This window comes from Benincasa hispida, chromosome 5 (assembly GCF_027475165.1).
Source record: "Benincasa hispida cultivar pf3 chromosome 5, pf3_genome.v1.1, whole genome shotgun sequence".
Taxonomy (NCBI): Eukaryota; Viridiplantae; Streptophyta; class Magnoliopsida; order Cucurbitales; family Cucurbitaceae; genus Benincasa; species Benincasa hispida.
This window is the reverse complement of record NC_143482.1, coordinates 43,879,202-43,890,860: the sequence shown is the minus strand read 5'-3', so window position 1 is coordinate 43,890,860 and position 11,659 is coordinate 43,879,202. Positions and strand designations below refer to the sequence as shown.

General features: G+C 35.8%; 1 pseudogene across 1 annotated transcript; it reads left to right on the top strand.

Annotated features, from left to right (window-relative positions):
• The first annotated feature begins 654 nt into the window (after nucleotides 1-654).
• LOC120078385 (uncharacterized) lies at nucleotides 655-10,024 on the top strand (annotated as a pseudogene). The gene is made up of 2 exons (XR_016529537.1): nucleotides 655-1,120; nucleotides 9,500-10,024. The product of XR_016529537.1 is annotated as an uncharacterized LOC120078385 (transcript).
• The last annotated feature ends 1,635 nt before the right edge of the window (nucleotides 10,025-11,659 follow it).

Below are 11,659 nucleotides of genomic sequence, written 5' to 3'. Positions count from 1 at the left end.
CTTTTCTTTTTTTCTTTTATTTATTTTTTTTTTTTTGAAAAAACTGAAATCAAAGTTGCTACTATTAAACATAGAACTAAAGATTCACTTTGAAAAGTTTAATATTATAATTACCTTAAACTAATTAACTGAAAATTAACATCAAATACCAAAATGAGGTAAAAGAGAAAAACAATAAAATAATCTTGCAACCAATTGAAAAACTAAATGGTCAAAATATAACATTCTAAAATCTACCAAGTTGACATGAAAATCAAATTCAAAATTCATGAGCAAAAGTGTAACATTTCAAAACATGAATCAAACATGGACCAAATAAGGTAATTGCATTGGGCACACATTTAAGGATAATAATAAAGTATATAGCAACATTTTTAAAGAATTACAAATATATCAAAGTCTATCAATGATAGACGAATAGATTCTATCAATAATATGGTCTATCATTGATAGATCCTTACTAACAATATGTTCTATCACTGATAAATTTCGAATGAAAAATCTAAAATTTGTTATACCTACAAATTCTTTTCTATTATGCTATATTTGTAAATACTTTGGATTGATTACTATATTTGCAATTACTTTATAAAAAAATTAGACCAAAAGGTTATTTTTCCAACTTTCAATAACACATTTCCAAAAAAAATCATACACACTAGTTTCCAAAATTTGGACAAAGTCAAGACAACAATTTCACGAGTCTTCCATCTTCCTAAATCGAAATCAACGACCAAATTAAATGTTCCAAAGCTCAGATACCACACATCCATGGCTTCCAACAACTTAATCTTCTTCCTCTTGCCCTTTCTTGCTCTCCTACAATCCATCGTGGCCGTCGAGTACACCGTCACCAACAACGCCAGTGGCACCCCTGGCGGCATCCGCTTCAACAACATAATCGGAGCGAATTACAGCCGGCAGACGCTGGTAGCTGCCACTACTTTAATATGGAACATTTTCAGGCAAAGTACGGCAGCGGATCGGAAGAATGTGCAGAAGATCAGCCTGTTTATTGATAAAAACTTCGAAGGAGTGGCATTCACTACCAACGACAAGATTCATCTCGGCGCAAACTATATCTCAAGCTACAGTGGGGACTTGAAAAGGGAGATCACAGGTGCTTACTACTATCCCCAAAGCTTCAATTTTATATGATTTTCATTTGTCGTGGTTTAAGATGAAATTACCGCCCCTTTACTAATTATTTCATTTTAGTTTTTAATTAATTAAGTCAAATACCTTTATCCTCCATTGATTTCTATATTTTGTTGTTTCCCTAATTGATAAGCAAAAATAAAAAACAAGAATAAATCAATATAGAAATGTATATGGTTCACCAACCTTATATTAATTAAGAGTTATTTAGGACACTAAGTTGAGATAAGATGTTTGGAGTTCATATGTCTGTTTGTGTTTGGAGTGTAGAATTATTTGGTTTTAGTTCATATAATGTGTTTGGAGTGCAAAGATGAGTTCATATGTCTAGGACATCGTTTTTTAACTCTAAATAGTTTGTTTTTATGATTACTATTTTTGCTTTAAAACTTTTTTATTCAATAATTTTACACATATTTGTTTGAATAAAATATGAATTGTAAATTTTTTCTTTAATTTTTAAAGTTTTTATTTATTTATTTATTTTTTTTTATTGAACAACAATTAAGCCACTATCGTTTTTGCAAAATATGATTAAATAAAATGAGAAACCAAAGAGAAATTAAAACCTTTGTTTCCTAACTTTTCTCCGTGAATTTCATCATCTTCTCCTTTTTCTTTTTTTTCCTGTTGTTGCTCTATATTTTTACTCTGTCATGATTTTTTTTTAAAAAAAATTTGAATCTCTCTCATCATCTTAGTAACCAATCAAATGCCACTATATTTTCTTAATAATTTCACTTTTAATTTGATCATTAGAGAACTAATTCTTGCTAGAAAATGTTACAAGAATAAAATCTCCTATCATATGTTACATACTTTTCAAGCATATACGTACTTGTCCAAATATTCTTAACACTCATTTGATATATAAATTCAATTAAATAAAAATATATTTTACAAATTTCTATGTATAAATATTGTACTTAATGCAAACAAAATACTATTATTTATATAATCAACAACCCTACTGTTATGTAATCGACAATTAAAGAATACAAAAAATGTAAAAGAATCAACATATAGATATACGTGGTTCACTAACAGTGTGTTAGTTACGTCCACGGGATAAAGGGAGAATGGTATTATTAGAAAGAATGTTTTCTAAATACACAAACGGCACCTCTAGGGTAGAGAGTTTATATAGCGCACTACTCTAAACCCTACTTGGTTGTTAGAAATGCCAACAAACAAATTTAAGGCATTCTAACACCTATATTATAGTTTAACAGTCATACAGTCTTATAATAATTGGAAGTGGTTGTCAAAGTTGATTATCGAAGATGATTTTCGCTAGATTTGTAGTTGGAGATGATTGTCGGAACCCGAAGTTGGTTGCATGAAGGTGGTAATGGAGTTGGTTTCTAGAGTTTGTCATCGAAAGTTGTTTTCAAAGCCCGAAGTTGGTCGTGCGAAGGTGGCCGTCAAATTTGATCATCGAAGATGATTTTCATTGGAGTTTGTAGTCGGAGGTGGTTGCTAGAGCCCAAAGTTGGTCACATAAAGGTGGTATTGGATTTGGTTGTTTTAGTTTGTCGTTGGAGGTGGTTGCTAAAGTGCGGAGGTTGTGGTCAGAGTTACTAACTCGAAGGTGGTCATCAAAGTTGATCATCAAGGTGATTTTCATTGGAGTCTGTAGATGGAGCCTGAAATTTGTCGTTGGATAGGATCACCGGAGTTATCATCAGTGGTGGTTGCCGATGGAATTAGTCGTCGAAGTTGGTTTTTGGAGTTGATTGTTAAAGTTGTCATCAGATGTGGTTATCGGAGCTCGAAGTTAGTTCTCAGAATGTGACAGTGATAGTCATCGATAGTGGCCAATGGGTGGAGCTATTGAAAACATTGGAATAATGAAGAGTTAGGGTGAGTTGGTAAAATATACCAACTCGACTCCATAAACATTTAAAGTTGGTGGCCCAAATATTGAATTGATATTATTATACTAACTTAACTCATGTTGGTGAGGCAAATACCCTTTTAGTTATTTTCAGGGGTATAAGGAAAGAGCAATTTATCGTTAGAAAGAAATATATGATATTATTGTAATGATGAATAGAGTTAGAGTGTTAGATGATATATAATTAAATCTACCTTCACTCATTAGTTTAATTTTTTCGGTAAATTAGTTGTTTATACATGTACTTCTCAAAACTCTAGGACACAAATGTTAGAGTGAATGCCATATCAGCAACCAAGGAAGAGTCAAGAAGACACATCAACTAAAGGTTGCCATGTCACTTTGGAGAGTCATGAAGAATTATTCCCTTTAATGCTCCAAATTTCTGTTAGGATTAGTGATAACAAAAAAATATTCTTTCTTCATGTATTGGACCATGTGTCCTCATTTCATTAGTTATGTAGTATATAATTTTTTTAATTCTTTGAATCTCTAAAATAGGGAACAATGTATAAAACAGGCATGTTGCCCATTTTCAATGAACATACAGAATATGAAGAGGCAAAGTTAAAATCACTCTATGTATCGCTAGTAAATTTGACTTCATTGTGTACAACGATCAACTAAATGCTTGAATACATCATTCATCGTTTAGCGCTAGAGTCCATCATATACAACGAAAGGGTAGACGACAACCTCCATCGTGTAGCGCCAGTGTTCTATCGTTTAGTACGACAAAGGTAATAGATAAAGTAAACGATACTACTATCACTTAGTACGACAAGGTAGATGATAAGGTAAGCGATATCACTATTGCTTAATTTCTGAGGCTCCATCGCTAAGTAAGACAAGGTATACAATAAGGTAAGCGATATCACTATCGCTTAGTCTTCGAGGCCCCATCGCTTAGTACGACAAGGTAGACGATAAGGAAGCGATACCACTATCGCTTAGTCTCCAAAACTCCATCGCTTAGTACGACAAGGTAAATGATAAGGTTTGTCTTACATCGTTTGACCTTGCAAGTCAATTGTACACAATGAAGAGGTAAATGATACCGTTTCCATCTCTTTATATTTTCTAACTTGGTATTAAAGCGACTGTGACAAATGCCACTGTCACAGGACTCAACGCGACCACTAAATCGTCAAAGTTCAGCATATCTTCTCTTAATCAACTACTGAATCAAATAACCAACACCAAGTTGGAGAGAGTTAATTTTATGCTGTGGAAGACGTTAGCTCTTCCTATCTTGAAAGGATACAAACTTGAAGGTCATCTGTTCGGAACAAAGGTATGTCCTCCTATGTTCATTATGACTACTTCATCAGCACCTGAACCTGGAGAAGTAGACTCTCAAGCCTCAGAAGGAGCTTCGAGCTCCACCTGCGTGAAGTCCCTGAACCCACTATATGAAGCTTGGTTTACAGCAGATCAAATCCTATCAGGGTGGTTATACAACTCAATGACTCCTGAAGTTGCTGTACAACTGATGGGGTACTAGAGCGCCAAGAGTCTATGGGATGCCATACACTCGTTGTTTGGAGTTCAATTGAAGGAAAAAGAAGACTATCTTCACTAACTTTTTCAATAGACACACAAAGGTAATAAGTAGATATCTGAATATTTGAAACTTAAGAAGCTTCACTTTGATAATCTGGCACAGGCTGGGAGCCCAGTATCTACATGTAACCTAGTGTCTCAGGTACTTCTTCGACTGGATGAGAAGTACAATCCAGTGGTTATCGTTATTCAAAGTAAGCTAGAGATATCTTGGTTGGATATACAATCTGAACTATGTCATTCGAGACGAGGTTAGAACATCAGAACACTTCAAAAGCCACTACAGCATTTACTCGCAATGCCTCTGCCAATGTTGCTTACGATCAAAACAACTCTTCATACAAGGCCCTTGGACAAAGAACACACAAGGAGGTAACAAACAACAATTTAATGGATCCAGAGGAAACAACAACAGTAGAGGAAATAGAGGAAGAGGTCGATGCAGAGGAAATAGGCCTACACGTCAGGTTTGCTCCAAGTATGGACACGCTACAGATGTGTGCTACCAGAGGTATAATCGAGAATTCGTCCCAAATCAAAACAGTGGGAAAGGATACATGCAGAATCAAGGCAACCATGGGGAAAATCCCTCAATAATTTTCACCTCACAGAACTTGAATTCGTTTCTTCAAACCGAATCAGCAGTGGACTTTAATTGGTATAAAGATAGTGGAGCAACCAATCATGTGACAACATATCCCAACAATATAGCAAACCCTTCTGAGTACATAGGTAACGAACAAATTATAGTAGGGAATGGACAACGGTTAGATATATCTTCAATAGGAAATGCATGTTTAAGTTCCTCTAGTTGCAATTTAAATCTGAAAAACATACTATGTGTACTAAATATTACCAAGAATCTGGTTAGCATATCAAAGCTGGTTTAAGATAATGATGTTTTTGTTGAGTTCTATAATGATTGTTGTATTGTGAAGGACAAATGTTCGGGACAAGTACTGGTGAAAGGAACACTTAAAGATGGACTATATCAGCTAAATGAAGCCGAGGTGATTCCAATTGATGTAAATATCAAAGAGGCAAGCTGTTTTCTCAACCCAATGAACAAAAATAACAAATCTACAACCTTTGTTCTGTCCAAAAGTAGAGCAAACTTAGTAGAATTTAAAGGGTTGTGGCATAGGAGACTAGGTCCTCATTCTCTTTGAATTTTGGAAAATATATTGAAAACTTGTAATCTTCCTACTAAGTTGAATGAAGAGATTAAGTTTTGTGAACCTTGCTGTCTTGGTAAAGCCCATTACCTACCCTTCCTTAATTCTTTGACTCATGCACAACACAAATTTGATTTAATACACTCAGATGTATAGGGTCCAACCTCTACAAACTCCATTGAAGAATATAGATATTACATATCGTTTATTGATGATTATAGCAGATATCTTTGGGTCTATCCCCTTAAACAGAAGTCTGATATAGTACATGCCTTTAAACATTTCCTCCAAATTTTTCAAACACAATTTAAACAAACGTAAAAGCACTACAGTCAGATAATAGGGTGAATATATCAAGTTGCATCAGTTATGTAGCTCATAAGGCATTGCCTCTCGGTTTTCTTGTCCTTATACATCTCAACAAAATGGAAGAGCTGAAAGAAAACATAGACACCTAGTAGAGATGGGGCTGACTTTGCTAGCACAAACGTCAATGCCTCATCAATGTCGGTCATTTGATAAATGGTCTTCCCACGCCGGTACTAAAGAACCAGTCACCTGTACAACTTATGTATGGTAAACTACTTGATATTATAAAACTAAGAGTGTTTGGTTGCACCTGTTTTCCACGTCTTCGAGCATACCAGCCGAACAAGTTTCAGTTTCAGTCTGATAAATGTGTTTACTTGGTTCCAAGCATGGTTCATAAAGACATCTGATTTTCCTTTCTCCTATAGCTTTCAGGTACTTGGTCCTTCAACACACAAAATTACAGTGAACAGTGGCCCTCAAGTCCTTTCTCCCAACATTACTCCACTTTTGCAAAGTGCCTTCATCACTCATCACAATCTATCTCAAACCCTTATAATAGTCTCTCACCATTAAACACCTCCATACCAGATATCAATCCAGCCTCTTCCACCTCCCCTATACTTACTGAACCTATCTCCTTTCCTCAAACATCAGATGCCTTGCCTAGCAACTATCCAGAACATATAGCCACCTAAACTCCCATGGCCAGCCCTTCCAATCAGTCACCTAGCAACACCCTTCCACATACCTCAAACACAACCCCTATTCCTAACACCTCTCATCCATTGCAGCCTACTCATCCAATGATTATGAGAGGCAAAGCTGGCATTTTCAAACCAAAAGCTTGGTTAAGCACTACTCAACGTGACTGGTCTTTGACTGAACCAACACAAGTGTCTGATGCACTTGCTGCATCTCAATGGAAGCAAGCTATGGACACTGAATTTCAAGCATTCATCAACAACAAGACTTGGCAGTTAGTTCCTCCATTGCCATCCTTCAATGGGTTGGGCAATAAATGGATATTCAGACTAAAGAAAAATCCGGATGGATCAATACAGAGATACAAAGCACGTCTAATAGCCAAAGGGTTTCATCAACATCCTGGAATTGATTTCTTTGAAACGTTCAGCTCGGTGGTCAAAGCAACAAAAATCAAAGTTGTCTTAAGCATTATCGTCTCCAAAGGATGGGTCCTTCGTCAGCTTGACTTTAACAATGTTTTTCTAAATGGCAAACTAACAGAAGATGTCTACATGCATCAGCCACCAGGGTATGTCAACTTTAAGTTCCCTAATCATATATGTAAACTGAACAAGACTATATATGGACTAAAACAAGCCCCTCGGGCCTGGAATGATCTACTCACCACTACTCTAATTAGCTGGGGATTCACCAAATCGAAGGTAGATACATCATTGTTTATACTTAACTCAAAAGGTTCAACTATATAGCTCCTTGTCTATGTGGTTGATGTCATAATTACAGGAAACAACAACCATTTTATCTCTCGATTAATGGCTACTTTGGATAACATGTTTGCTCTCAAAGACCTAGGAAAGCTGAATTACTTCCTAGGCATCCAAGTTCAATATCTGGAGTATGGGTTTATATTGAATCAGTCGAAATATGTTGATGACCTATTACAAAGGATTGGCCTTTCAGATCTAAAATCTGCAGCCTCACTCAACAACTTAGGCAAACATCTATCTATCAATGATGGAGTTCCTCTCAATGACCCATTTTTGTGCAGAAGCACAATTGGAGCACTCCAGTACCTAACTAACACCCGTTCGGGCATCACTTACATGGTGAATCACCTCAGTAAATTCCTTAAAGCTCCCACAGATGTTCACTAGCAAGCAACGAAGAGAGTTTTTCGATACATTAGTGGCACCAAGAACTATGGCCTACTGTTTCAACCAAGTCATTCACTTGAAGTATTAGCTTATTCAGAGGCAGATTCGGTAGTAAACATTGGTGATAGAAAGTCAGTAGCTGCATACCGTGTATTTGTTGGTGGAAATCTTGTCTCCTGATCCTCAAAGAAGAAAACAACAATAGCTCGATCAAGTACTGAGTCAGAGTATCGAGCCCTTGCCCACATGGCCTCAGAAATTTTTTGGCTTCAACAACTACTAAGTGAAATCCAACAATCCCATTCAATCAAACCAATAATCTGATGTGACAATATGAGTGTAGGGGCCTTAGCCAACAACCTGGTCTTCCATTCTCGGACCAAACACATTGAAATCAATGATCACTTTGGCAGAGATCTAGTTCTCAAAGGAAAACTTGAAATCTGATATGTTCCTTCATCGGATCAGGTAGTTGATTACCTCACAAAACCATTGACACACTTTCAATTCTTCAACTTAAGGTCCGAACTTGGGATAGTTGAACTCCCCACAAGTTTGAGGGGGGATGTTAGAGTGAATGTCATATCAGCAACCAAAGAGGAGTCAAGAAGACACTCAGCTGAAGGTTGCCAGTTCTTTCTTCATGTATTGGACCATGTGTCCTCATTTCATTAGTTGTTTAGTATATAATTTTTCAATTCTTTGAATCCCTAAAATAGGGAACAGTATATAAATTGGGGATATTGCCCATTTTCAATGAACATACAGATTACAAAGAGCCAAAGTTAAAATCACTTTGTATATCGCTTAGTAAATTTGACTTCATCGTGTACAACGATCAGCTAAACGATCGAATACATCATTCATCGTTTAGTGCCTAGAGTCCATCGTGTACAGCGGAAGGGTAGACGACAGCCTCCATCGTGTACAACGAAAGGGTAAATGACAGCCTTCATCGTGTGGCGCCAGCGTCCTATCGTTTAGTACGACAAAGGTAAACGATACTACTATCGCTTAGTCTCTGCGGCTCCATCGTTTAGTACGACAAGGTAGACAATAAGATAAGAGAAATCGCTATCGCTTAGTTTCCGAGGCTCCATCACTTAGTAAAACAAGGTAGATGATAAGGTAAGCGATATCACTATCGCTTAGTCTCTGAGACCCTATCGCTTAGTACGACAAGGTAGATGATAAGGTAAGCGATATCACTATCGCTTAGTCTCCAAGGCTCCATCGCTTAGTACGACAAGGTAAACGATAAGATTTGTCTTACATCGTTTAACTGCGCAACTCGATCGTACACAACGCACAAAGGTAAATGATACCGTTTCCATCTCTTTATATTTTCTAACTCAAAAACATAAATAATACATAAAGGAATATAAATAATGCCATGCCTACACTTGGTCATTTAGAGCACCAAAGACTGATTGCCTTCCAAAAAAATCAAATTGTCAGAGTCTTAAATTTTACCAAATTTTAGTTTCGAATGATATAATCTATTTCTAATCTTTTATTCATATTCTTAATTGCAGGAGTGTTGTACCATGAAATGACCAATATTTGGCAGTGGAACGGGAACTGGGAGGCGCCGAGGTGGCTGATCGAAGGGATCACCGATTACGTACGGGTGAAATCGGGATACATTCCGGGGTATTGGGTGGAGCCGGGTGGCGGGAACAGGTGGGACGAAGGCTACGACGTGACCGCGAGATTTTTGGATTATTTAGAGGGGGTGAGAAGTGGGCTGGTGGCGGAGCTGAACCGGAGGCTGAGAAATGACTACTCCGTCGATTACTTCCGGCAGTTGTTGGGGGAAGCCGGTGGATGAGCTGTGGGCTCAGTATAAGACTAAGGCCAAGTATGGGAAGCTTAATAACAAGTGCAATACTTTTGAAATTGAAGTCAATGGAGTTTTTGCCCTACAACTGTAATGAATTAAAGTGTTTGGGATTCAAAAGTCTAACCTGCGTATGTAATTTTTTGTTTTGAGAAATTTTCTAATGGATGCTTATTCCCACTATAAATTTATTTTATAAATATTTGTAGATTTCACATGAGTTTTAGTAGGTCCATTCTTTTTTAAACGTACGTTTAAGAGAAATAAAATATGTAAAGATAATATAGAAATTTGTCCATACTATCATAGTATAAAATTTTTTTCCTAAATAATTCAGTTATTGAATTATTGCATCGAAGATCAAAATATTTTATTGTAACTACCTTTTGAATTGGCTTTTTTTCTTATACTTGTTTGTTCGTGTTTTATTTTGACCTTCAGTTACTAAAATACATTGATGTTTAAGTACATGTTTGAGAGGGAATGTGAAGTGATTAAAATCTCTTTTGTCATATTTAAAATCACTTTGGAATACACTTTGAATCCGTCAAAATCAATTAAATGTTTAGTCTAACACTTTTAATCGCATTTTTTGTATTATAAAAATGAATTTCGAATGATTAATTAAAATAGTTTTTGGAGTGATTTTGAAAATGACCAAATGATTTTAACAATTTTAGATACACTCCCAACCATATTATAAGTCGGTTAGAATTTTTAAAAGTTTAGCAAGAGTTTAGGCATTTTGTGAGCATACTTTGGACGGCTTGTTCATTATATATGTCTCATTTTGTTAGTTGTAAATAATAGATGAAAACCAATAGCAAAACAACTAAGAAATAAAAGGAAAAGGTTTCTTCAAGTACTTATCTTTTGCAAATAAAAATTTGGTCACATAAGTCTTAATAGGATCAAGTAGAAGGTTAAAAGTGGTCATCTAAATAAGTTAAAAGACAACCTTTTAACACTATATATATCTTATCTTGGAGCTAAGATGACCAAATGATTTCTTATAAGAAAAAGTCTTAAAAGAGCCAAAGAACTATTAAAGCTCGAACAATAAGACCTTTATGGTTCAATGAATATCTAGAAACAATGAGGATATGAATACTTTATCAATTTTAGGGATAATTATTCAAAGTACAGTAATATTTACCTAAATCATAAGTTTCAAAGACTTGAAAGGTTCAAGGTGTATAAAAACTTGTTATGTCAAACTTATTAGACACATCGAACAGATTGAGGTGGAGAGTACAGAAAGTCTAAGATTTCTAAGACTATATGATAGAACATGAAATCCAGTAACAACTCTCTACACCTAGTGCATCGGCAGAATAGTGTCTCAAGAAGAAAAAAAGAACCTTTCTAAACATGGTTTAGTTGTTAGATAAGCTTTTTACTTAGTTGCCTATATTTTTTTGGGGATACACAGTAGTGATTGTTATATACTCTTTTGAACATCATTCAATTAAAGGATTTTCTAAAACTCCATATGAGCTGTGTAAAGGTCATAAAGGTTGTTTATGACCAGTAAAGGATGTCTACATATTTCCAAAATTTGGGAAAAGACCGGCACATAATGAAAATGGGAATAAGGTGAGCCTAACATCTTTAGGAGTAATGTTGAGGAATACGAATGGTTGCAGACTTCGATGAAACTTCTCAAGTGAGCATAAGGGTCTTCGCCACGTCTCCTTCCAAATTGTCCAGCTATTTGAATCATTTGAAGCATGATAGGTTTCATCTCAAACCTGGAACCATCTAGTGTTGGGCACATAATTTTAGGCGAGAAATCATATAGAATTGGTGAATTGTAGTCCTTGATGGGTCTATTGCGATCATTAGCTAGAAGAAA